This window comes from Coccinella septempunctata, chromosome 4 (assembly GCF_907165205.1).
Source record: "Coccinella septempunctata chromosome 4, icCocSept1.1, whole genome shotgun sequence".
In the NCBI taxonomy this organism is placed as follows: domain Eukaryota; kingdom Metazoa; phylum Arthropoda; class Insecta; order Coleoptera; family Coccinellidae; genus Coccinella; species Coccinella septempunctata.
Window position 1 is genome coordinate 17405130 of NC_058192.1, and position 26980 is coordinate 17432109.

The 26980-nt window shown below is 33.0% G+C and overlaps 1 protein-coding gene across 2 annotated transcripts in view; it reads right to left on the reverse strand.

The window, feature by feature from the left end:
- Window positions 1-22527, reverse strand: part of LOC123312221 (GATA-binding factor A-like) — a 100847-nt gene extending 78320 nt beyond the window's left edge. For both annotated transcript variants that reach the window (XM_044896534.1, XM_044896537.1), the window contains exon 1: window positions 22357-22527. The gene's annotated coding sequence lies outside the window, so the exon portion shown is untranslated. The remainder of the gene's footprint in view (window positions 1-22356) is intronic.
- Window positions 22528-26980: the final 4453 nt, after the last annotated feature.

Genomic DNA, 26980 nt, shown 5'->3' on the forward strand with positions numbered 1-26980 from the left:
ATTTGTAACTTACAGATGAAAAGCAGAATACAACCATTAGTTTCAAGCGTTGGGTTGTTTGAATTATTGGTATTTTGGTACGTGCTGGTCATAATGAGAAAACTGGAAGACGTAGGTGATATCAAATAAATGAAAAACTATATTCCGGAATTCACATTTTTGATGGTTTTTCAACAGCCTATATCTTTCGAACCGCGCCCATTCGGAAAAAAAATTTCACACTAGGATATTAAAATCTGAAAGAATTTCGATTAGGTATGTATAAATTTCAGCTCAAAAATTTTATAGATCCTATTATATTCGTTTATGGAAATCTATACTCAAACCATAAAAGATTGCATCATTGAAAATTTGATAGAATGCATTGCCTCGAAAATTGTACGCAAGTACACACTTACTTAATTTTAGAAAAGATTTCGTACAAAATCACGGAATATAATACGATCGTTCTTAAATGACTTCGGTATCTAGGTTGAAGTCGGTGCAAACTGGTTGATCAACAATGCTCTTCAATTCAGATTTTCATTTTATACAGTTTTCAAGTCAATAGGCCAATGCAAGAATAAATTATGGAGCAAAGTTCTGAAAACGTGCTCATATTATAGTTAGAAGAAAAATTAAAAGGCATGGTAACTATTTTTTTCAGAGGAACTATATTTGGTTCTGTGAAATTTCATTGTCCACCTAACTTAACCTTCTAGGGACATATAGGATTAACAAAAATATTATTTTAACAGAAATAATTGGGACCATTAGCAAGATCAATATTTTCAAATCTCGAAAACCTAGATAACCATAAACAGTTGTACTTGGACTACTTGATCAGCTCGTTGAACTTGACATCAAATGTTCCGAAATGAACAGAAATCATTTTTCCAAATAAGTACTTGAGTGATAATTGAGCGACATTGATTAATTAGTGAAAAAGATAAATTCCCCTGTCCCAGGTCACAAATGAACACATACGGGATAGACCACATCCCTTTGATCGAGATCTGACCATCGTTTTATGTAAATCACGGATTCAGCGGCATATCCATTCCATGCACCGCCAAACCGACCCACGCTCTCAGCTCTGCCCTTCCAGAACCAGAATGATTTTTTGTCCGGACCGCCGCATTTGCATCTTGCCGATCAGAATGTTCGGAGTCATTTTAGTGGTTTTTAAGTGCCCCATAAACATCTTTTTCAGTCCCCTCGGGTCCTACAGCAATTAGGGACAAGAAAAACAAATTTACTTGTCATATTATGTCATGAAAAATTGTGCATGGAGTTCTTCAAGCTTGTGTGTAGTCCATCAGGGTTGAGTGACGTGTATGAGAACTGATATTAGGCGGATCTTTGTTTCGATACATTTAATCAGATTATTTATATCCAAGTTGAAAAGATCACTCACTGGGTGATAGAGGAGGACTTAAAATTAGAAAATTTACATTGTAAAAATGTTACTACCTTTGTTTGGAGAAAACTTGTTTCGTTGTATAAAGGGTGTATATGAATAGTTACGAAAATATTAAGGTGTGATTCAAAAATAGTGTGCGATTTCATCATAATTTTTTGAGCAGCCCCTCTTTAGATACAGCACCCTGAAGATGGCACTTGGGCTTAGAGAGCATTTTCCAATAATATTCTTAGAAACCAGAAAAAATACATAAATGGAAATGGAGACATTGTATTGAAGAGAGAAGGCAATCAACAAAATATATGAAAGACCCAGACGATTTTTTTAACAAGGAATCACTAGTTTCGATTTTTGTATGTAAATATTTTATCCTTTTTGACATATTGTTGTTTTTTTTTGAGGTTTGTGGCGTTAATTGTTGTTTTTTAGTATAATTACTCATGTTTTTTTTTTTATATTTGTAGAATCTGAAGAGGGAACGCGTTAAGTCGCCCCGAAACTAGTCATCCAATAAAGAATTTTTGTGAGATAGAAGTCATTTGGTACCTTTTCTTATTTGATTGAACTGTTTACTCATACAATAATGGGTATTCTATCCAAGTTGAACCACTAGTTAAATTTTTTCGTAATTATTCATTCACACCCTGTTCATTCATTCATTGCTGAATCTCGTTACCAAGATAAATCTACAAAAAGTCTGTGTGCCCTCCTGGGACTGAAGAGACCCAACCGTGACCTACAGATCCTTCCACACTCTGGGCATGGATAGTCACCAACCAGATCTGGCCGCCGCTGTATATTCTTCTCGAGTCTCCATTATAACTGTGCGCCATAGACTGTGACCTGTCTAACGCTAGTTGTTCCCAGTTATGATTGGCATTAACTGATTTTAAGGATTGATGCAGTATATCCTTGAACCGCTTATACTGGCCTCCTGGTTTCCGAGCTCCCTCTGTGAATTAGCCGTACAGAGCTGTTTTGGGGAGTCTTGTGTCTTGCATCCTCAGAATGTGGTCGCTCTCTGAGTCGGGCCCTCGTTGTTTGAGTCTCAGTTGTTATACAAATTGCGCGCTACAATACTTCTCTGCATATGAAACCTTGTGGAACCATTTGATGTGCATTATTTTTCTTAGATGACGTTGTTGCATTTGTTCCAACTGTTTGATGTGTCACCTGTAGGAAGTCCAGCTTTCGTTTCCGTAAAGAAGCTTTCGGAGGACCATTGCTTTGTAAACAGCTGTCTTGGTCTTCAGGTTGAGGTCGTGATTTTAAAGCACTCTGTCCTTCAGCTTCCAGAATGCCTGTGATGCTGAACTGATACGGTTGTGTATTTCCGTGTCCAGGTTAGCCATAGTATTTATGAAGCTTCCCAAGTATTTGGACTGCTCGACCTGTTCTAGAGTTTCATCCTCCAGGCTGATATCTGTTTGAAGGCTATCTGGAGGGCTAACCAGGATTTTGGTTTTGTCAATATTGAGTCTGAGGCCTAAAGCTGTTTATAGGTGTCCAACATTATCTGTTGTAGATCCTCTGGGCTGCTAGCGATAAGTGCGCAGTCGTCTGCATATTGAAGTTCCGTGATAAACTTTGTACGGGTTTTTGCTCTGAGGCGCTTCAGGTTTCCATCAAATCTGAATCTTATTCCAACACCTCTTGCAGGAATACTCATGTCAGCAATTATCGATACAGAGCGGAAATATTGAACAGTAAAGGCGCTAACACGCAGCACACCCTGTATGTCCCATATCGAATACTTTATACATATGTTCGCCAAATAGCACAAATAAATTCCATAATCTCTTTCTGAATCTTTCGTAAGGACTTCTCTAAAATGTTAGAAATTTTCGATGCTTCAACATTTTGGGAATTAGAAAATTGATTCCAAAAGAAGTATTCAATATGGAACCTTTTGTGTATCGACTTTATCTCCTGAAATTCAAGATTGATCACAGAAAAATAAAATAATATTCAGATACTTTCAACATACATCACAGAAAAGTTATAAGTATTTTGTTGTTAAAATTAAGACACGATGAAAAAAAAATATAAAAACATTCGTGATTAGGAGTTGAGACTTTTTGAAAATCAATTTTCATCATTTCTTTTCCCACTTAACGACGATTTTGAAGAACTTCCGATTCATTATAAGAAAAAGGAGGAAACACCTCAGTCAAGTGCTTTGACCTTCCAAATTCATCACCAAAGTGTTCACCCATCCAGGTATTGAATTCGTTTATTGCTGCTTGCTCACACTAAGGAAAATTTAGGTTGCCAATATTCACAAAAAAAAACAAAACCAATCAAGTTGAAGATCGATGTAGGTATAGTTGCATGAATCAAGCATGACATTTTGAAGGCTCTCACGAAATTTGAATTCTATCTGGCTTGTAGTTTCTAAGAGGCAAAATTTGTATGAGGAGTTTTTCTACGAAATTCTGCACAAATCTTCGTATTGCTTCAGCAATCTACTGAGTTTCAATTCAATCGGATCGGTAATTTTTTTAATACTGAGAGAAAAAATTAAGACCAAGTTCCAAGCTCTCTTCTTTAGGTTACGTTAGGTTGAGAATATTAATAAATGAGTGAAATCCAATCAATTGTGATCACTTCAGGGTAAAAGTTCGAGAACTAAAGACATTTAACATTTGGGCGAAACGAGAGTTTATCATACACTCTTGCAACGAGGGTTGATTTTAGTTTTTTTGAATGGCAGCCCTAACTTTTCGTGCCACATATTTTAGACTTTTTGTTTCTGTGGTTGATTTCGTCAGCGATAGGTTATTCATGAAAGATTTTTTTATTATATTTAGGAATAATCTAGCAATCTAGGAACTTCATGAATTTGAGTTTTTATAATTTTAGGAGTCACTGATGTTTTCTAAGTGTTATCGAAGGGTATGAACATATATATCATGATATAAGTATCTAACATAGGTCGCATGAAAAAATTTACCAATTTTTACTGTTGCCGAAAATAACTGTCTTTAGGGAATTCACCTCAACAGCATCTAATTTGAAAACAGAGCCCTTCCGGCTATAGGTCCATATAAAGTTTTCGTCCTTTTTTTAATGTAAAATATAGTCACCGTTATTTTTGTTCAACTCAATACTGGGACCTCCAGTATAGTTTCTATTGTGGACCCGTTGACCGAGGGCATCTCCGACCTCGTTTTTGCCCCAAACACGCCGGAGGCATAATCACACGATAAGCTTCCCGCAAAAAAATCTCCCATAAATCGAATCGCTGCCTTCCAGGCGTTCCCTAAACTGGACGGTACAGTTGTTCGCTCAATAAAAAAGGATAAAAATTGGCGATCCATCAGACATACCAACTGGCAAAAAATTAATTGAGACAGTATCGGTTGTTGGCGGTCCGGGAAGCTCCCATAATTGCTGGTATGCAAGGCGATAGATCCTGCGTCCTAACGGCTGCCAACATGAGCGGAATAACAATATTTTGACAAACCGGCAGACGTTTCTTCTTAATTGGACGTCGGAATCCGAGGAAAGCAAAAAATTAGGATTTAGCGAGAATTTCGGAACTGATAGCCATCTACGGTACACGATGAGAAAAAGGATGAACATGGCAAAGTCGCCAAAGCAGAAACGCTTCACAATTCACAAACCTAGTCGCCATGGCCATAAAACGTTATAAGCTCGTTCGGTAATTCCCCGTTTGGGTAAAATGATTCAGGAGCAAAAAACTATCATTGTCACAAAGCCAAAATATTTCCTTGTCACTATAATAGATGCGCCGGGTAATGACGTCTGCTACACTTCTAAAAAGGTTAGTCTGTCCCAAAATATCAGTATTCCGTACAAGCGGTAACCTGGTTGATGACCTTTTAATTTAGAACGTGACAGAGGATGACTGGAGAGGTCAGAATTGCAAAGAAACACCTTCAATTCGGCCGACGTTTCGACATATTTATTGTCTTCATCAGGGCAAATTTGTATTGGTTTCTTCTAAATCAACAGTAAAAACAACATGATTGTAGAGGTCAGAATTGCAAAGAAACACCTTCAATTCGGCCGACGTTTCGACATATTTATTGTCTTCATCAGGGCAAATTTGTATTGGTTTTTTCTAAATCCACAGTAAAAACAACATGATTGGAGAGGTCAGAATTGCAAAGAAACACCTTCAATTCGGCCGACGTTTCGACATATTTATTGTCTTCATCAGGGCAAATATGTATTGGTTTCTTCTAAATCAACAGTAAAAACAACATGACTGGAGAGGTCAGAATTGCAAAGAAACACCCTCAATTCGTCCGACGTTTCGACATATTTAATGTCTTCATCAGGGCAAATTTGTATTGGTTTCTTTTAAATCAACAGTAAAAACAAAATCCGACAACAATGCACAAAATGGAAATCTTCGCAAGGAAAGAAAAACAACATGCGATGGATTGACCATTGAAACCTTTCAATTCAGAAATTTGCCCATTAAATATGTCGAAACGTCGGCCGAATTCAAGGTGTTTCTTTGCAATTCTGACCTCTCCAGTCATCCTCTGTCATATTCCGTACAAGTTTGGTTTTACCATCATTTCAGGCGGTTTATCGAGCTAGTCTAATAAATATTGGACAAAAAAAAATATTGATGCATCTCCAAATATAGCTAAAATAGTAGGGGGAGTCCGGAAGACTTGCTCAGGTTCGGGCTACCGGTATCGTAAATAGCTTGCGACATACTCGTAACAAGGCACACCTAATGGAGGCTCCATTTTGGCCGCCAGAACAGTTCGGAAGTGAGAGGGTTGAACGTGATTTTTTTGTTAGGAAGTAAGAAATTGAATAATTTTTGTTTATTACTCTGTCTGAAAAGTTTAATAGGTGCGTTGTGTTATTTAGTTTTATTGAAAAAAAGTTTCAAGAAAACATCTGTTGACTAGACTAAAAGGGAGTCCAGGAGAGTTGAATCCCTTTTCACTCTGAAGCCTCTTAAGTTGTATCTATAAATGGTAGCAACTCATTTTTTTGCGTGAAGATATCATGCACAAATAGGATAGGTAAGGATAGATAATAGAAGAGTGATGGTGAGATGAACATTTTGAGTACAGCAATTCTTTTTTTAGGAACCGAAAATTGGCTCATGTCTCCCTAACCATAGGAGAGTTGAACAGGGGGCGAGAGAGACTTGACCATAGGTTTGTTTATCAGGAAAAACTTTGAAAGAAAACAATTTCCAATGACCAACGATTGTCTATGTCTAGGTTTTTATCATCATATGTATCAGCGTATGAAATACATACTTTCTATTTCAGAGTCACTCTCACTTATTTCCGAGATGTTTTTTACTTTTTTGAACCTTTGTATATTTTTTATACGTATTTCTATATTTCAATTTTTTTTTAGTCAAACTATTATCTTAGCTCAGTGCGGGAAACTTGGACCACTGATTAAGTCTTCCGACCATAGGAAAGGTCAAGTGTCCAGCACTCCTTTTCAGTCTATTTAACAGATGTTTTCTTAAAACTTTTACAACTCTCATTAAAAAGCCCCATCGTTTGTAAAACAATATTAATCAATGAAATCAATAAAACTGAATAACACCACGCACCTATTAAACTTTTCAGACAAACAATCATTATTCAATTTCTCACTTCCTAACAACAAAATCACGTTCAACCCTCTCACTCCCAAACTGTTCTGATGTCGGCCAAAATGGAGCCGCCACTAGTTGTGACTTGTTACGAGTATAATATTTGAGTTGGTTCAAGTCTCCTACCTGAGCAAGTCTCTCCTATAATATGAATCAGGAATAAAAGTTTCTTGCGAAACAAATTTTAAGGGTGCATGGCTACTTCTACGCCTTGCAATTATAGGGAAACAGCACCTAATTTTTTTTTATTGCCTTCTCCCTACCAAAAAATGTCATTTCTGCTAGTTTTCTGGTTTCTAAGAAAAAAACGCTTTTCAGGCACCTTCTTCAGGGAGCTTTATCGAAGCAGAAGCTGTTAAAAAAAGGGATAATATATAAAAAAAGGATAAAATAAAATAATGAAGTGATAACGCAATAAATACAATAATAAGAATTAAATTCATATGCATACCATCGAAGAAGGAGCTGTGTTACTCTGACGGGGTCAGATGAGACCGAAACCATGATCAGCATCTGCTCTTTTTCAGTGAAACGTTCTCCATTTAGTTGTCCTGACGTCCCTGACGATGGCAAATTGGCTAATTCAATTCCCTATCCTAACACTTGTTTATATTAATATCGATGAGTGGTGGTGTGCATTGGAATTTAATTATTATTATGATAATATAAAAGACTCACTGTATATTTTGACAAGTATAATAACCCCCTGACTTCTTTCGCAACCATTCATTTAGGTAAAACCTGTATACAGGGTGATTCATAACTATTGGGACATAGGCTAAGGGCAGATTGTTTGGACCAAAATATGGCGATAGGACTAAATATACCTCAATAAAATATTGCTATGGAAAAAGATAGAGGGCGTTAAAGTTCAATTTTTTTTTTTCGTTTTTTGCTAATAATTTCACTGTATATTTTTTCATCCGTTTTCAAGAAAAACACCATTGAACAGTTCAGAGCATCGGAAGGGGATTTGAAATAACGATTTATTTATTTTATTTATTCATTTCGACGATAAAGCATAATTCAAAACAATGTAACATAAAAAGAATAAAGTTAAATTAAATGTTCTACGTGGCCTCCTCCGACTTCTATGCTTTTTCTAATTCTTTTAATAAAGGACTTTCGAACCTCGAAGAAAATATTATTCTGTCCCCTTATAAAAAATTCAACTTTAACGCCCTCTATCTTTTTCCACAGCAATATTATATTGAGGTATATTTGGTCCTATCGCCATATTTTGGTCCAAACAATCTACCCTTAGCCTATGTCCCAATAGTTATGAATCACCCTGTAGAAAATTCTCAACGATTTCGATTAAATGCTCAAGAAAGAACCAAGTTCTCCTTCTGCGTAATTCTGAGTGAAAGTTTCCAGAATGGCCGTAATCGAAATACCACGGCCACCCTGCATTCCAGACATGTCTTCGGATGAGCGATGCAAGAAATGGTGATAAATACCGGACTCCCGTTCCAGAGACTGTAACTAATTGACGATAAGAGATATGCAATCTCCGGAAGTGAGGCTCATTATTCCCAAGAAGCAAGATCCGGGCGACTTTTTTTTATTATTCATATTTGTAAACTTATTGTCGGACATGCCGTTTGGTTTTCATGGGTACATGAACAGGCGGAAAATTCTGGTTTTCTACCAAATTACCCGAGCTTTACGCCTATCTAATTGAGAGATTAAGATTTGAATTGAGGGAGAATAAATTCACATCTTTATATGATGTGATTTCCAGCAATAATGAAGATTGTTCAGAATTCAATGAAAAAGAGAGAATTCGAAATAAAAATGGGGAATTTCATAGTTTAAAGTAGAAAATTTTGAATTCGAAGAAGGAAGCATGAAAATTCGGGCTCAAAATTTAACTTCAACTCGGTCGGAAATTCAAAATTGCCAGTTCAAAACAGGAATTTCAGAGTTATAGATACACCGCTTATTGGAGGATTGACCAAAAATTAAAAAACCTTTTGATGATGTCGTATGCGACATTGAAACGAAAGAAAAACTGATGAAAATCTTCAGTGCATACCCTATATACAGGGAGTCTGACTAGTACAAATATTTTAACAGTAGATTCTTGAGGTCAAAAGAACACTTTTTTCCTATACCATTTGTTCCGATTCGGTCCTGATGAAAAGATATAACCATTTTAATGCCACCCCTGTAGAGACAAGATTCCCTTCAGAATAACAAGCTAAATCTTTGACACTCCACACCTGTGTTGCAGAGTTGCATTCAGCCAAACTACCCAATTTTCGGAATATCACAGATATTTTTTAGTTTTTAACATCTAATTATTCTGGAACGGCTCATTTATTCAACAAAACGTTCAAATAGTGATTAGATAGAGTCCGACTTAGTTTCAAGAGTTGGGTTCTTTGAATTTTCGTTATTTTTATGGTACGTAAAGGTCATAACGAGAAAACTGGAAGACGTGGAACGTGGATGATAACTTGTGTTCGAAAAAGATTAATCAAAGAAATGAAAAACTATTCCGAAATTCATTTCATTCGATAAAACCATTTGTGAGATAAAAATAGAAAATTTTTATGGTTTTTCAACAGCCTGTATCTTTCAAACCGAGCCGATCAGGAGAAAATGGTAAAGGAAAAATGTGTTTCTTTTGACTTCAAGAATCTACTGTTTAAACATTGGTACGAGTCAAAGACTCACCCTGTATAGAAATTCCAAATATTTTTTCTTATTTCTTTCCATTATGTGAAAGTAGAACACCAGTGTGCGACGTAAAAAGTCTGGAATTGTTGTGAAGAGTCTGGATTTGTTGTGAACCAAAGTGTTGAAATTAAATCCATTTTTTCGTCATAGCAATTTGCTTTCACCGTCACAACATCTAATTACATTATAATATGAACGAATTAATCGAAGATGTTTATTGTGATACGTCTTGTCAGTTATACACACGATAGCAAAATTTCATTGTAATGATTGGACCAATTAGTCTAGTGTTACAGGGTATATTTCACATTGAAATTTATAGGAATTCGAAGCAAATTGAATTTAGTTGTCACCTGCTTGATTATAAAATTGAAATTATCATCGATTTTACTCAGCTCGTTCAGATTATTTCTTAACAATTATAGCACAATATTTAATTTGCTAATAGTTTTTAATTCAACGGAATTTTCCTCCCTGTACTACATATTGTTTTATTGATTCGTGTTTGGAAAATTTAAGTTTGTCTGAAATTTTCGAAAATATTGACCAGAGGTCCTCATGCTCTTACGAAATGAAATCCAACTCTTTTCAAATTACAAGGAATATGAATAAATCGTATTGTTTCGATTATTTGAATCAAGCAGAATCAATAGCAATTCATTAACTCCTTATAGACTAGGAAAATTAGGTCGAAACAGAGTCCTGCTTCCTTAAAATTGCTAACAAACTGAAAATGGTTTCAAAAGACGAAGGGCATCTGAAATATGGAAAAAGTGAAGTTTGCTTAACTTTTGGTTCCAAGAATCCTCTGAATTTTAGCACTTTTTTGTTTTTTGGCAATTTTCACTAAGGAGAGTGTACTCCTTTTGCAGAAGAGGAAATAGAAATGAAATGAAAATCAATTGAATCATAAAAAAGTATATATCATTGAAAACAAATAATACGGAAGTCGCAAATGACTTTTTCTTTCTTTTAAGCTGAGTTAGAAAAAATAACCTAATTTTGGCGATCGATTGTGACTGAAACACTAGGAAGATTTGAATCATTTTTATGTCATTTGAAAAATTGTTTCCTCTTCTACAAAAGAAGGAGTATGCTATAAACTTGCTAAAACGAAAAAAGACCAACAATTACGAAGTTTCTTGGTCCTCAAATGTTAAGCCTTTGAAGAAAGTTGTCGCATTACTGATATTTGGGATGCCCTCCGTCGTTTTAAACCATTTCCAGCTTGTTAGCAATTTTCAGGAACCAAAACCCTAACTTTCCTGGGCTATTATTGATGTCTCAAAAAAGGCATGCCAAAAAGGAGTAACCGAAATTGATTGATTGAACGAGGTATCAAAACGCCTATGCGTTTTTGTTACTATAAATGCTAGTTCATTTGAGCCAACCCACAACAACGACAATTTGAAAAGTGGACATGTTCTTGCTGACGCAAACCCTGAATTATAAGAACCAGTGGCTGGAGGTTGTTGTTTACAAATCGTTTTCTTTAGTAATAACGTCATTAACTAATGTGTCTGGGGAATGAATTGAATTGATCGGTATTTGGTATACATACATATATTTTCTTTCATTTATTGATAAAAAAGTTCTTCCTGTGTGGGTCTTTTAACATGACGTCCCAAAAATCTTAATATCTTCAGATTTATAATGAAAAATCTGGATTGTTTCATATTCTAAAATTGCTTATATCTTCTTTATTTTACGAAAGATCCCCATGAAATTTTTAAATCGTCTAATGTTATCTACAATCAATGAAATTATACCATTTTTTTTGAAAAGGGCCTTCTAGATTTCAAGATACGACTCAACTTTTTTTTTTATGGAAACCATATTGAATTTTCGTATTGAAAAATTAATGAAAATATTTTTTATTCAGCATAAGACTTTTTTGGAATTTGAATCGAGATTTTGAAGATACTTTTGAAAATATCTGCACTCATAGAAAGAAAACCATGAATTTCATTTTCGAAGGGATGGTCTTTCCTTTGGCTTCTTGAATGATGGCCAGTAGTTACTTCAAATCAGGTAGCAACATTTGTTGGTATTCATATCGATGGGTGTTATGGGTCTATATGATTCCAATTATGGAATAATATTTCTTCCTACTATTACTTCTCTTGCTAATCCAAAAATCATAGTGAAAGCAACCTAACAGCAAAAATTTACATTTGATTTTGGACTGACCCTCCCCATATAATTTTTATTAGAACTTTGTTATATTGTTTTTTATGGTTCCAACATACCCAACTTATCTCTCGATCAAATATTACCAATTAAAACTAATGAGTAGTTATTGATTTTAATGACAAGATCAATAAGATCGGGAAGAAATAGTGCTGGTACATAATATTTACAATAATTGTGAATGCGGTAATCAATAGATTTGAATGTTTAGCGTGATTATTATTTGAATAATTCATTTATGGTTATCTGTTCATGATAAGATTGATAAAGCGAGGAGCAAAGAGAATGTAACTCGTGCGACATTTTTTTATTTTCACTAATTTTTCGAATTATGAAACAGTTATAATTATATTATTTATATGCCTGCTTGCACTTTCAAGTTTCAAGATACATTGATTGTGATGGTCAAATGACCAAATATAACCGAACGTCTTTGATTTGAGGCATATTTCATTCACACAACAAATTGAAAAGTAGGTTACAGATGAAAAAAATTATTCATTTCTTCATGAAATGTTCTTCAGTTTGTTAAGGTCAAATATTAGTTAGGTATGGTATTATTTTTTAGCAAATTCAATTCGTTTTATTCATGCTTTACTCTACGTATACCGACATCATGCGTAAATTATATAGTTGCAATGTAGAAAGATTATTAAATCGACAAATTGAAAGGAAGAAGAATTAACAGTTGAAGTGAAAACATCATAATTCAATCCATATTTCATTACTAGAAGTATCTAAAATTCACAATGATATAAAAAAGATACACAACTGCCAAATTTATTTGTATGCGTAGTAACTTTTATTCAGAAATATTATGGTAAAATTGATCAAAAATTGTCGTATGTATTTCTGTTCTTTCAATATAGTAGATGGGAAATTATTCTCTTCTCAATTCTATTGATTATGGCGATAAAATTTTGGTCTCCTTGTGACGTAAGGAAATTTAATTTAACCTTTTAATTCTATCCCCTTTATGTTGGTCAATAAAATGTGATAACTGCCAAGTGGCTAGTGTGTTAATAAAGTATTAATTTTCGGCACCAGTCTGTTATAAAAATAATTCGTCTAATGACTCAGGTAGCTGAAAGAACTTTTTTATTGGTATCACTCCAAATTTGTATTATATGGCGTCTATATAGCAGTATTTCAAACATAAATTCATTCAGTAAATATTATTATGATATACTTAATTGATATGGGACTGGATGAGATTCCACTAGGACAACACTCATTTGTATGATTATTATCATTCATGCAGATAAACTGGGCGCACGATGGATCCAAATAAATTGGATCTCTTTTCGTTTAATTTATTTTCAGGATTGTACTTTGGTTGCATTTCAAGCTTTCAATTCATAAAATAGTTTTGGCAAATTTTTATCTTGAAACAAAAAGATCAAAAAATATCAAAACTTCAAAACAACTTTCATGGGTAATTTCCTTTTATATTAGCGTGTAATTATGTGGAGAAATTTTTCATTGATATATAGATAGGTATTAAGGTCATTTGTAAATAAGGATCAAAATATGCAGCATTACAGTGTTCTGTTTCATAAAATGACAACACGAGGATTGCGAGAGTATAAGTATAAATTGATTCCTGTCTAGCAAACTCGTTTTTGAGAATCATCAGTTCGTTGCTCTAAACTCCTATGGAATATTATCTGTTATCTGCGTAGATATTTGTGATCTTCATCCTTGCAAATTCAGGTGAACTCACTGAAGCACAATAATGCAATAATGGGGTTGAAAAATAGCTTAGTTTGAAAGAAATTCATTTCGAATCTCCCAGGAGGCAATTTTCAGAAGTAATAACACAAGAGAATAAATTACTTTCATAAAGTTTTTAATTTATGGAATAGGTATTTTCTCTTGAAAATTTTGTGAGGAAGTTTCACAACCCAAGTGTGAATCCAACCTGAAGTTTCAAATAAATTTTAAAACGACTGACAAAAATTGACCATTCAATTATTCTCAAAAAATACAGAAATTCTTCCGTTTGAAAACGAGTTAAAATATAGACATTCCTTTGTTTCAAAATTTGGGTGAAGACTGCTCTAATTGCAATTATTCTTCCCCTCTACAGACCTACTAATTTCACCAAAGCACAATATTTAAACAGAAACTGAAATGTATCACTTGAACATTAAAATGAAAACTTGGTTGTATTTTAACTACAATAAAAGGAAGATGTAAAATTAATGTTCAAGACAACGAATCCTTTTGTATTATACTGGGCGATGCCAGGAAAACTATAGACTATCAGAAACTATCGAAAGTACAAAGCAGTATTGATAGCTTGAATACTGTATCAATAGCTTTAAGATTTTTTAGATTTTGGGTAATCAAAAAGCAGGAAGCATTCAATAAAATCAGATATTTAGCTTCACCCTGAATTACCTATAGGTCTATAGGTACCTATATATTAAGTTTTACAAAAAAATTAAATGGACAAAGTTGATTTCAGTGAACATAATGATTATTTTCGTAAATATACAGGGTGGATAAAATTCGTTGTCTATACTGAGGGGATCTCTAGAACTATAGCAGCTAGAAGAAAACGGATGACACATTCTCTCTTTTTTCATGACTAATCCAAATCTGAAAACAGAATCGGCCTACCGTTTTTAGATTTCGAGTTATAAACAAAAATTGAGAATTTGACGATTCCGAAAAGTTTTCATGACTTTTTGGTCTTTGAAGGTACAGATCTGAAACTTGAATCTTCTTAGGCACTTTCATACGAAGAATCTACTGACAAAAGATTTTTTTTCAATTCAGAAATAACAAATTCAATAAAAGTTTGCATTAAAAAAAAAAGTGATTAGAAATGAAAAAATATTTCGAGCTCATCAGTGGATTCTACGTAAAAAAGTGCATGCAGAAGGTTCAAGTTTCAGATTTGTTACTTCAAAAACAAAAAAGTTATGAGAACTTTAGGAAATTGTCAAACTCAAAAATGAAGTATCGTAGGAGGCTGCGGTTTTCACCTTTCTTTGTTTCTCCGAAAAAGAGCTCGGAAATGTTTCATCCGTTTTTTTATAGCTGCTATAGTTCTCGAGATCCTCTCAGTAGACAAAGAATTTTCCACACCCTGTACTCTGATTGATTTGATCATAAAAAAGTGTGCATCCGAAAGTATCAGGGAAATAAGACGAAAAATTTGCAATATAGAAAATCAATTGTTTTAGTGCTCTTCAATTAAAATCCTTCTCCATATATTCAAGTATTTAGGAAAAACTTCGTTTGATAGAAATACTTTTCGATTTACATTTCAATAAAAAAAATCCTGATAAAATGTTATTTCATGAAATGGTGAGAAGTTTTTCTAAATTCGAAGAAAAATTGGCACTTATTGCCTAAAGCATGTATTATTCAAACATTTTCAATCAATTATTTCCCATTTTAATAAAATAATCGACAGATAATCCTAGATAAACGGTGTTGAAATCAGTGAAAAAAACTCCATAGATTTTTCAGTCTAAAACACGTTGTGAATTTTACAAAAAATCGATATTTCAATTTTTTTGAGAAATTCAGAATGAGAAAAAATGAATTAAAAATATCGATTTTTTGAAAAATTCACAGCGTTCTTCAGAATGAAAAATCTATGTCGATTTTCTACTTATTTCAGCACCTTTTATCTATGAATATCTGCCAATGCCAATTATTATTATATTGAAACAAGAAATAATGAGATTTAATTAATTAAAAAGAAATTTAGTGTCGATGTTTATTGTTAATTATTTTACTATCGTTGTTTCTTTCTTGGTTTAATATATTAAATTGTTGAGAAAACTCTATATATTTTTCATCCTAAAGAACGCAGTGAATTCAAGAAACGAGTTCACATTTTCAATTCAATTTCGAGAAATTCAGAATGAAAAAATATTCCAATCAACGGCATGTTCAAATCAAGAATGCTATGAAAAACGAATTTAACTTCAATATTTTTATGGAATTTTTTAGATAACTGATTCTCTATTTTCATAGAAATGAAAAACCTCTCATATCTGGAATTCATTGTCATAGGAATAGAAAAAATATTATATCTATGGCCCTACATAAATTTAAGTTACTATTTCAAGGGGGGTCATCTATGAAAAACTAATCAGGATAAAGAAATTTCGTGTTGACACTGTTTGTCCAGTCTCGTCAGTTTCCGACGGCGGCAGATTTGTCAGCGGCTAATTAATTATTAGGCCTAACTGTGGGACTCCAGGTAGAGATCTCACTTTTTCGCCGTCGGTCCGGACAAATTTAATCGGTCCCAAATCGATACAGACACGATCGGACGCCAACAAGAACGAAGAACGAATCTGAAATCAGAATCTTGTTCCGATCTCTATCAGCTCATCGGGATTCAAATCACACTCGTAATGATGAATTCTTTAAATGCAACGAGAAAAAAGTTTATTAACTATAATGCATATTTATCAAAACGTAATGAGGGCTATATTCGGTTATGGCGTTATGAATCTTCATTTCTGAGAAATGGCTTCATCAGATACCTATCAGATAAATAAATATTTTTTCATATCTCGTATGTGATCTCCAAGTCAAAGACAGTTCTTCTGCTTCTGTTGTGAATATGCTTGGACATCCCTATTAGCATTTCTAATTTAGCTCTTTTTTATGTGAGAAAATGTTATAGATACGAAGAATCAGGATAAAATAAATAAAAAAATAAAAATAAATGAATGGCACATGAATGTGACTATTCACAAACGGTATGTCAAGTTACACCATGCAGACGAAATATCAAATTCTTATTCCTTGTCGTTGAAAAGACATTTAACAAACATAATTCGAAAATGAAGGAATCTTATCCAACTGAATGAAATAATTTGGAATGACAAGAAGAAGAAGAGAGCGAAGTTTGAAGATTAGTGACGATATCTATTAGTTTTTCGTTTTGGGACAAACATTCATCAAATTGGAGACTGGTCCTGTGTATCTATGAATAATAGATAATTTTTTATTCTTTTGCAATAAGCTGCCTTATCAGTGATAATAAGCTTTGTTTTTGTTAATATTTATTTCCTTTTTTTCTGATAAATTTTGCGAAGTAATCTAAAATATGATTTTTTCCATTTCTATGTGGATTGTTATTGAAAATTGTAATTTAATAAACAAAACAAATAATAAAAATGTTCGAAAATTATATTCATAAATCTTTGTTTTATGGAAAACTCTATCCATTTATGATTTCATATGTGAATATGTGCAGGGTGTCCCTCAATCAATGGATATAAATTCTTATAAGTATAAGATCAGAACCTCAAAATAAGATGAAAAGTTTTCCTGGTGTCATGCCCGGAAATCCTCCGTTGAGTAGTTACGTTGGTTCAAAGATGGCTACTTGATTATTATATTATTTCAAATTCGTACACGTAGAGAGATCACCAAGTGGAATTTTGCAGTGGTATTTTTCAAATATAGATGCACCTAAACTCAATTTTTTACTCAATCCCCATAGCTACAGAAGGGTGAAATCGATAACCCTTTTTTATTTTGCAACTTCTCTTTTTTATACAGGCTTCGAATATTATCATTAAAAAATATATATTGAAAAGACGATTTGATTTAGAAATTTGGATGCTGTGGATGATAAGTGACAAAATAAGTTTTAGTTGCATACCCATTTGAAAAACACCTCTACAAAATTTCATTTCATTTCATTCATCTCTGTCTGACTTTGAATTTTTGAAAAAATTTAATGAATTCATAATTAACTAGATATCTATGAAGCAACGTAACGTAAGCGTTGCTGGACAAGCCTCCATACAAACTTTTCGTCTTATTTTGAGGTGGTTCTGAAACTATACCTGCTTATATTTATTCCCAATAATCCTAGGACACTCTGTGTAATGAATTCGAAATGTAATGAAATTAGTCCTCGCCTAACAAGTTAATCAAAACTTTAAATTTATTTAAGGTCAAGGTCAGGTCAAATACATGTCAATACACATAACCAATAGAAAAGGGATCTACAAAATAAAATGTCAGAAGATAAATCAAATTTCAAAACAAAAATAATAAAATAAAGAACAAATTGGAGACATATCATTAAGAATAATGAGAATTGTTGCCATTACAACAATTTGATAGCAATGGAATAAAACTTTGACAGAACATAACCGACCTAGTGAACTCTTATACAGTGTGTTAAAGACTAATAGATATTTGAGGAGGCGGTTCTCCAATAAACAATTTCGAAATGAACGAATGTCGTGAAAGTTCTAATTTTTTGAAATACGGGGTGATAAAATTTCGAAGAAACTATTTTTTACATCTACTGTACCTATACTATATTATCCTTATGAAAGTTGCTACACGTCCTCAAACCGTCAAGATGTAGTTCTTGATGTTCATGTAATGTTGAAATGTCTATTATTTTTTCATAGTTTTTATAATTTATATTTCAATTTTCTTTTTTAGTCCAACTTTTATTATATTTCTTTTATTGTTATCTCTACTATAGTTGAATTCAATTTTTATCTGATGCTTCTCAGATAAAGTTGGTTCGAGTTTCGTATTAAAACAACCAAAAAGTGCGTAACATTCCAATGGTGCGCAACTTTTGAATCTGACGCAATTTTTTTGGATTTTTTGTAGGCAGCTTTGTTCTTCTCATTTCTACTGTACTATCAGTCTGACCTGATTAGCAGATAGTTTTCTGTTCAAAATAATTGCAAATTGGTTCTGTGTCCTTCCACCTTGGCAAAACCGCTTTCAAAGCTATTGCGTTGTGTCGGGTTTTGTTGGTTTGTTGATTTTGTTGAGCATTTTTATGCTCAAAGCGAAGAATTTTTTTCAAAATTTTTTATGATAAGTTTTCACGATGTGAACGCATTGTTCATTTGTGAATCGTTCCATGATTACAACTGGAACGATAAATGAAACGAATACATCTTATCAAATCGGAGTGATAGTAGAAATGATAAGAACAGGGCTGCCAACAAAACATACAAAAAAATTTGATTTTATGCTCATCAAAATTTAGATAGAAATTTCATTTGCTATTTCTTATAATGTTTTCTCAAGCACCGTTTGAAACGCAAACTTGTATAGAAATCAGAATAATATACATGGTGAGTCTTTGACTCGTACAAATATTTAAACAGTAGATTATGGAGGTCAGTAGAAAAATTTGTTTCCCTTACCATTTTTTCCGAATCGGCTCGGTTAAAAAGATAAAGGCTGTTGAAAAACCATAGGAAAATGTCATTTTCAGTTCTATCTCACTAACGGTGAGTACCAACTCTTGAAACTAAGTTGGACGCTATTTAATGAATATTTGAATGTTTTGTAAAATAAAAGTATTCTTCATAAATAAAAAATAAAAAATATCCGTGATATTCGGAAAATGTTTGAAAGATCCACAGATGTGTAGTGTCATAGATTTAGCTTGTTATTCTGAAGGAAATTTTGTTTCTCCAGAGGTGGCATAGCTCATTATGAAAGCTTAAAATGATTAGATATATCTTTTTATCAGGGTCGAATCGGAAAAAATGGTAAAGGAAGAAAGTGTTTCTTTCGACCTCGAGAATCTACTGTTAAAATATTTGTACGAGTCAAAGACTCACCCTTAGTTGTGTTCCTTTTCTTGATTAAATACATATATGATGATTTTCTTCTCAAAAGGTGCTCCTAAAATGAAAATTTGTAAATTTATGCCATACCTCATATAAACGGGAGCTCCTAGTTTCTCAATCAATTTTGAAGTGCCTTTGATCTCAAAGCTTCTTTAGTCCTACTAAGGACTAAAGCTGGACAATTTTTGGCGCAGTTTATCTCATTTTTGTGTTTTTTCTATTTTCATTTATCTGCCCTTGGAAAACACCGATCAAGATTTTATTGAAATACCTAGACCAAATAATTTCCCAACAAATTAGTATTATACTAATTAATTTTATTCGAAATGTTACTTCATTTTGCCAATGAACTTTTATTGTTCACATCTATGAAAATACGAAAAGCAAGGAGATAAAATGACAAAAACCCATCGAATCTACGATGTTGAGTACTTAGCTTCCACTTCATTGTCGTTCCTATATATATAGGTGGACCTTCGGGTTGTTCAGCGAGTTCATTCAAGAAGTAACCAGTATTCGGAAATTGTCCCATTTGAAACTCTTTGCCGAGAGAGATGGGGAGAAAGGAAGAATACTACCTGTCGAAGTCGGCTGATGTAAATTGGATTGTAACCGTAAACATTTCTCAATTTCTGGCGCCAGTCGCCATTGTTTATTGCGTTTATATTGAGGAAACATGATGGGTGGTTGCGAAATTCAACAATTGTTTAGGGGCGGTTTTGTTACATCTTCAATATTTGACAATGTGAGGTGTAGAAAAAATTAGAATTTTCCTTTGAGTATTCCGGCATATTTGGATGGTCATAATCGTAGGTGATCACTTGAAATCTACACCGCTAGAAGGATGCTGTCGGCATTTGCCAATACGCTCTGTTCCCAAAAAAAAAACAATGCAGGTCGAAAGGTAAATCAGAGGAAAAATACATAAAAACATTTTTGCTTTAATTTACCATTCTCATGAATTAAATATATGCCTATATTTTTGAGAGAACATGAAAAAGTGTTACTCAATTTTCCACAGAAAAAACCTCCTTATATCCGGTCATATTCAGGGTGATTTCGGAGGAGACCGTCAGATTTTAGGTGAAGTTTACACTAGTCAAGACAGTTTCGAAACAATGTTTGGTTTATGGTTGGGAGGCCTTAATTTAGAGTCTACAGGGTGATATGTCAGATTCGACCGATTTTTTTTTATTCATAACTTTGGTATGTCTTGATCAATTTTGATGAAATTTTCAGCTTAGAACAATATTATTGTGTGCTTTCAATAATAATAATACTTTTTTTAAAATATAGGGTGAGAATTGTGTTAAATTCAGATTAATTCTGCAGGTTTAAAAAACACTGTATATTCCGTTTTCCTTTATTCGCTACCTGTTTCAGAAGTGTACTTAATCGAAAACATGCCTTTTTTGTATAAAGGGCAGTAATTGATGGAAGATACAAAATATATATCAATTTATTTTTGTAATCGTGATTTTTATTTTTGATAATTCATCACTATTACTACCCTACCACAAGGACACGTTTTTGTAAAACTTCAAAACCATCAATCACTCTTAAAGCGTATGTCATTGACCTCAAAATAGATAAGACAAGCAAAATTCGAATTCAATGAGTTTAACCATTTCTTCTCTTCAATGAAAAAGGGTCGATAAAAAAACATGGATGACCAAATCATATTCAGCAACAGTTAAGCATTTCCGGCACAGAAAGTTGCCATGTTGTAAAACTCACCTATCCTCCACCCCTTGTAGAGGGTGCATGATAAACTCCACAATTAAAAAGAAAGATTGCGTAACTTAGAATAAAATTTGACCTTTTGCAACTCAATTTCTATTTTTGCATAATATTAGGAACTCTGATGAAAAATATAAAATAATTTGAAAAATGAGCTCAATGTTATCGAAGTTATTGCTCTTTTCCATTTCCCAAAGAATTCAAAATTCATGAATATTGTTAAAACTCTTATATTCTTATAGGTAGAAGGCCATTGTTGTCAAATAGGCAGATACATGAACATAGTGTTGTTCAAATAATACCCTATCGAATTAGAAAAGCGGAATAAATAAAAATCATTCCAGGAAGGCATACAAAAATCAATCTTCTATATTACGTAGAGGTGGGCATGCGCACACTTTGCTCGAGCATTCTTTGAATTTGATTCTTTTCAAGGTGGGTTGATCAACTCCAATTATTGATGCATACATAGATGCATGCATACTTTATTTAAGATCACATATTCATTCTACTAAATTCAATTCAAGAAAAAGCCAAAACGCGAATACTGATTCATTATTTAATTTTTACCATTTTAAAATTGTTATAAAAGGCCCTTTGTAGAATCAAAATTTCATTAGAGCGTACTTCCCTATGTACCTAAGGGTTATAAATAATGACAACCAAAATTCATACTCAGGTAATACCTACCTAATCTTAAAATCAATTTATTATTGACAAATATTTTTGATGAAAACATTTTACGTGGAGTATATTCACTCTGTTTCCTTGAAAATTTTGTTCTTATTAGAGATAAATCGGTGAGGAATGCAACTGAATTATTTTAATCTGCACATCCATTATGACTTAAGTTGCATTTTATAAACTCACAACAATCTAATTCTCTGAATAGGTCAGAGAAATTTTTCAAAATTCGATGATAATGATTTCGGGAGCCTACAGCAAACATTCACGATTTCATTATGAAATGGAGAAACTTTTTTTTAAGCACATTTTCGACGGATACAACAGATTCCCCAAAATTGAAAGCAATTTTCAAAAATCCTTGTCAAGTTCTGAATGTAGCAATCGAATCGAATTCAGGGCTTAGAAATTTATAGAACAAAAAGGATTTATTCAGAAAAACTCACCATTAACTCGATTAATAAGAGGGAAGCAGAGTTCAGGTGACACAAAAGAAGAGGAAGATCTCCGAAACAAAACAAAAAAATACCACTTCGCGAATACCTATAAAAAGCTTTTACGAGTTATCGATTAAGCACAAAAGCTTCGACGGGGTTCAAACGCGTCGTAAAGCTTTAAAGAACTTGAAAGAACTAACGTAAGTCGCAACTTTGACACCGTGGCTCCGCCTCCAAACCGCGGTAGTGGGGACAGCGCCTTGTTTAAAACCACATTGCTGTATTTAATTATCATAAATTCGTGGTAGATTATGTATCTTAGAACGAACAGGTCTGATATGTTTTGCATACGTATACACTGGTCGACGTATATTTTGTTTTCTATGATCTTAAGTAGCGAATGAATCAACGAGATGGATTTTTTCCTGTGATTCGATTGCTATTTTATGTGTCAGTTTGCAGAATCGAGTAGGTAATAAAGCTCCAAAGTCCTAACTGTATAGGACAAATTTACGGACATAGTAGTTTTGAACTTCGGCTTTGTGTGCAGTCGAGATTATCATCTGCTGAAATATGTTTAACTCTGATGAACAAAGTAATAGTTTGACGATGGAGTTACTTAATTTCACATACAAAGTGCAGAAAATATGATTTCAACAGAATTTGCCGATTATTCTGTCGAATTCAGATATTTAGGTAAAGAAAGGTTTTTCTTACTTTTTTTAATTGTTTATCTCCTCAATTGGGATGGCAATACCTATGAGCTTCTCTGGTTCAATAACTGCACTCGAGTTACTCCTTTGAGAAAGAATCCAAATTACTGGGGCCCTAATTATATTATGTGTATCATAAAAGCATTGTAGTTGTATTTGTACATGTATTTTAACACAGGATTCCTCACGTCAAAAGAACCACTTTTTGTCTGTACCATTTTGTCCAATTCGGCTGGGTTGAAAAGATACAGGCTGTTGAAAATCCATAAAAAATGTAACTTTCAGTTATATCTCACGAACAATTTTATCGAATTTCGGAATCTTTTCCGAACACAAAAAAAAATTCCACCCACATCTTCAAGTTCCTCCATTTTGACCATTATGTACCAGAAATTCAAAGAACCCAACTCTTAAAAGTAAGTTAAATGCTCACCAATGAATATTTGACCATTTTGGAAAATTAAATTAGGTATTCTTCATATTTTCACTTGAATTGTGCCATTCTCTGGTAATTTATAAATAATAATAATAATTTATAAATATTATGAAGAATATCAAATTGGGTTCATTGGCTGAATGAAATAGACACAGAACTAATAAAATATTACAGATGTATAGTGTTATACATCCACCTTGTTATGTTTTATGTTTATTAACTTGGTAAAGCTAGAACGTTCAGAAAAAATTTCATCCATTTATGTGGAATGAAATGAATGGGTTATGTTTGCATCTGGAGCCTCTTGTAGGAAATGATTACAACGATAATAAATAATTACATATTGGAGCTAACGTGGGTGGTTAGAAGCTGAATTCTCCATCATTATCGAAAATGAAATAGAAATCAAGAGTTTACCAAATGGAATGGAAAAAGTGAGTTTATTCTTATATTCTTGTTTTTCTAAGATAGCAGCTCATTACTGAGGTTAAAATGGTATATGTATTTAATGCGTAGAAAAACTTCAGTGTCAGGTCTCTAGGGGTGGCACAGCTCATTATGAAAACTTAAAATGGGTATACATTTTTATCTAGGCAGAATCAAAAAAAAAATGATAAGGGAAGAAAGTTCAATCCTCGATTTATTTACCTGGAAAAGAAGGCAAAAACTTCATATTATGAACTCATATAAGTAGAGTAAAAAGCAACACACAAAATCAAAATGCTCAGTGGGTACTATTTCGTAGATCAACATCAATGCTCGAAAGATTTTATTTCAAATTATAGAACTTTTTATTTATAATTCTGTATAATTATAGTCATTCACCCTCCACGAGGGGTGAAGGATAGTTAGTTTCCTTTTTTAGGTGAACATGATTAAGTCGTTGATGGGTTTTTTATCAACATTTCTTTTTATTTTATAGATGAAACTAAATGAATTTCTAAAAAAACATGAACATGTTATGTAAGTATGTAATTGATTTGATAATTTATACGGTATTGCATCTTTCGTCAATACCAAATATGTTTAACAATCTCATCCCTATAATGAAAATGGGTTGATAAAAAAACAACAATGACCGATTCATCCCCAGCAACAATAAAACAACCTATTTCTGGCACAAAAAAAGTTATCCTTCGCATTTAAAAACCCCATTTACCCTCCATCCCCTATAGACAGTGCATGACAAACTCTTATCAATTATATAGGTACATAAAAATTTGCGTGGTTTGAAATAAAAATTTCAATTCATGATTTGAATTTTATGCATTAATTTTTTACTCACTTTGTAGCTACAGTGTATATCCCGTAATGTTTTCCCTCAGATTTTTAGATCTCTAGGCAATGAATTACACAAGTGAACTCAGATTCTTTATATTTTCGCTATTTTCATTACAAAATCTTGGAGGTACCTATATTTTTACACTGAAAAGATATATGTACCTACCATACGTAGGATTAAAAAAAATTTATTTTTTAAATAGAAAATTGTAGTCATTTTTGACTATCAATTATTAAAGTCATATGAAGGAACTTTTTGAAATGAGATCTTTTGAATCACACATATTACTCTTACTTGAGAAATGAAAAATCTGGAGTAATGTACAAATTTTCATTCACTTTCCTCCATCCATTTCGGAAAAAACCAAGAGTAATAATAATTGTACTCAGGGAATTTACTTCAACAGCCTTTACTCCAAAAACAGAACCTTTCCAGATGTCTACGTTCATATGAAGTTTCCACCCTATTTCTTTTCATCCATTTCGACGTAGAATGTACCATTGAATTTATATCTGCTATTTCCATTCACCTAATTGATGAAAAGCTGGAAAAATGATACCTCTGATAATTCCAGATAATCACATTATATTATCACATTTTTAAAGAGAATCGTCAGTTGAAACTTTACATTATAGTTTTTCAACCTTACCTTAAATACTTTTCCTCTTTTTACTTCATTAACAGAATCACAAATAACGAAAGCTCATATATTCAATATGATCTTACGAAATATGAAATAAATAATGCCAATGCCAACTTTTTCATCATACATTCTTCTTGATCACAATATATTCATTTATAAATTTGGATCGAAACAAAGTTTCAATGATGTAAATAATAATTGAGAAATTTAAATGATATAATATGCGACTTCTAGTTTTTGAGAATCTATTTAATAATCATATTTACGCATCCATAATCTCTTATCTGAAAATGATCTGCACTGAATGTTCAAATAATATTTTTCTTTTATGGTGGCTGAATACTCCAAGTCAGCTCTGAAATGAAATATTGGGATGCACTAATTCATCTAATATCTAATATCAAATATAAGCTCTCATCTGCTCAACTATTGAAATGAGAAACAGATTTTCGACAATAGGTACCCTATAGATATACTGAGAAATCCAGGAATATTATTGTCAAACTGGTGAAAGAAGTTATTCATTCAAAGATGAAAGCATCAGCACTTTTGCTTGATCACTACTTACATTGTCTTCCAGGGGAAAAATTCGCTTTACATTACACGTTACGTTGCGCTACTTTACTTCTAGCATTACACAGAGAGCGAGTTTACAAGTGTGCTGTCAATTTCATGTTTATCCAATGTTACTGACCAATACGTTGTTCAACCAGTGTATAAACGGAGGAATGTACTCACATCTCTTATTCCCTGTTGAACAGTTTCAGAGTACTGGACGCAAATGATTCCTATTCGCACGATGATATATTGAGAGTATTTTCTCTAATTAGTTATTATCATTTCTAGTGGCTGATACGGATTAAGCAGCGGCTTCTGTATGGCCTCTTGCCAATCAACCGCTTTTTACGTGTTTCTGTAATGCGGGAGATGCCGGTTAATTTAATAAAGACACAATCGGCGTTTTGATATCCTTTTTCTTCGTATCTTATCAACCTTGGCTGGATAAGGTATTTTCCCATCGTAATACAAAATTGTTATTGATGAGGACTATGGGCATATTTGTGGATTGGATATATCTGGGTGATTCTGATTATTCAAAGGAGTAAAACTGAAGGGAATTAAAGGTACTGTTACGATCCGTTTATTATACCTTTATTTTATATTATAAATTAATTTGTTGTTAGAATCAATGGAATCGCAACTTGAAAAATAAATTGAATTCTCAACTAAAATAAGTGACTTTTCTAAAATTCCCGACTGACAACTCTCTATTTTTTTTATGTTTCCATGACATCCTAACACAGCATCTATGATGAATGAATTTCTTATGAATTAACAAAAATTTCTTCTAGGTTTTAATACTCATTGAACAAACTAAACTAAACAATATACTTTTGGGAAAACTCAAACCATAACAGTACTCACACTCGCGCTACTTATTCTTTAGGCAATTATGCTTTTGCGGATAATGTTCTGCGTCTAAATGTAGCTATCGATTGAAATTTATTTTGGGAGGATTTTGCATCTCTTCATAAACTTTTTAGGGTTTTCACTCCCAA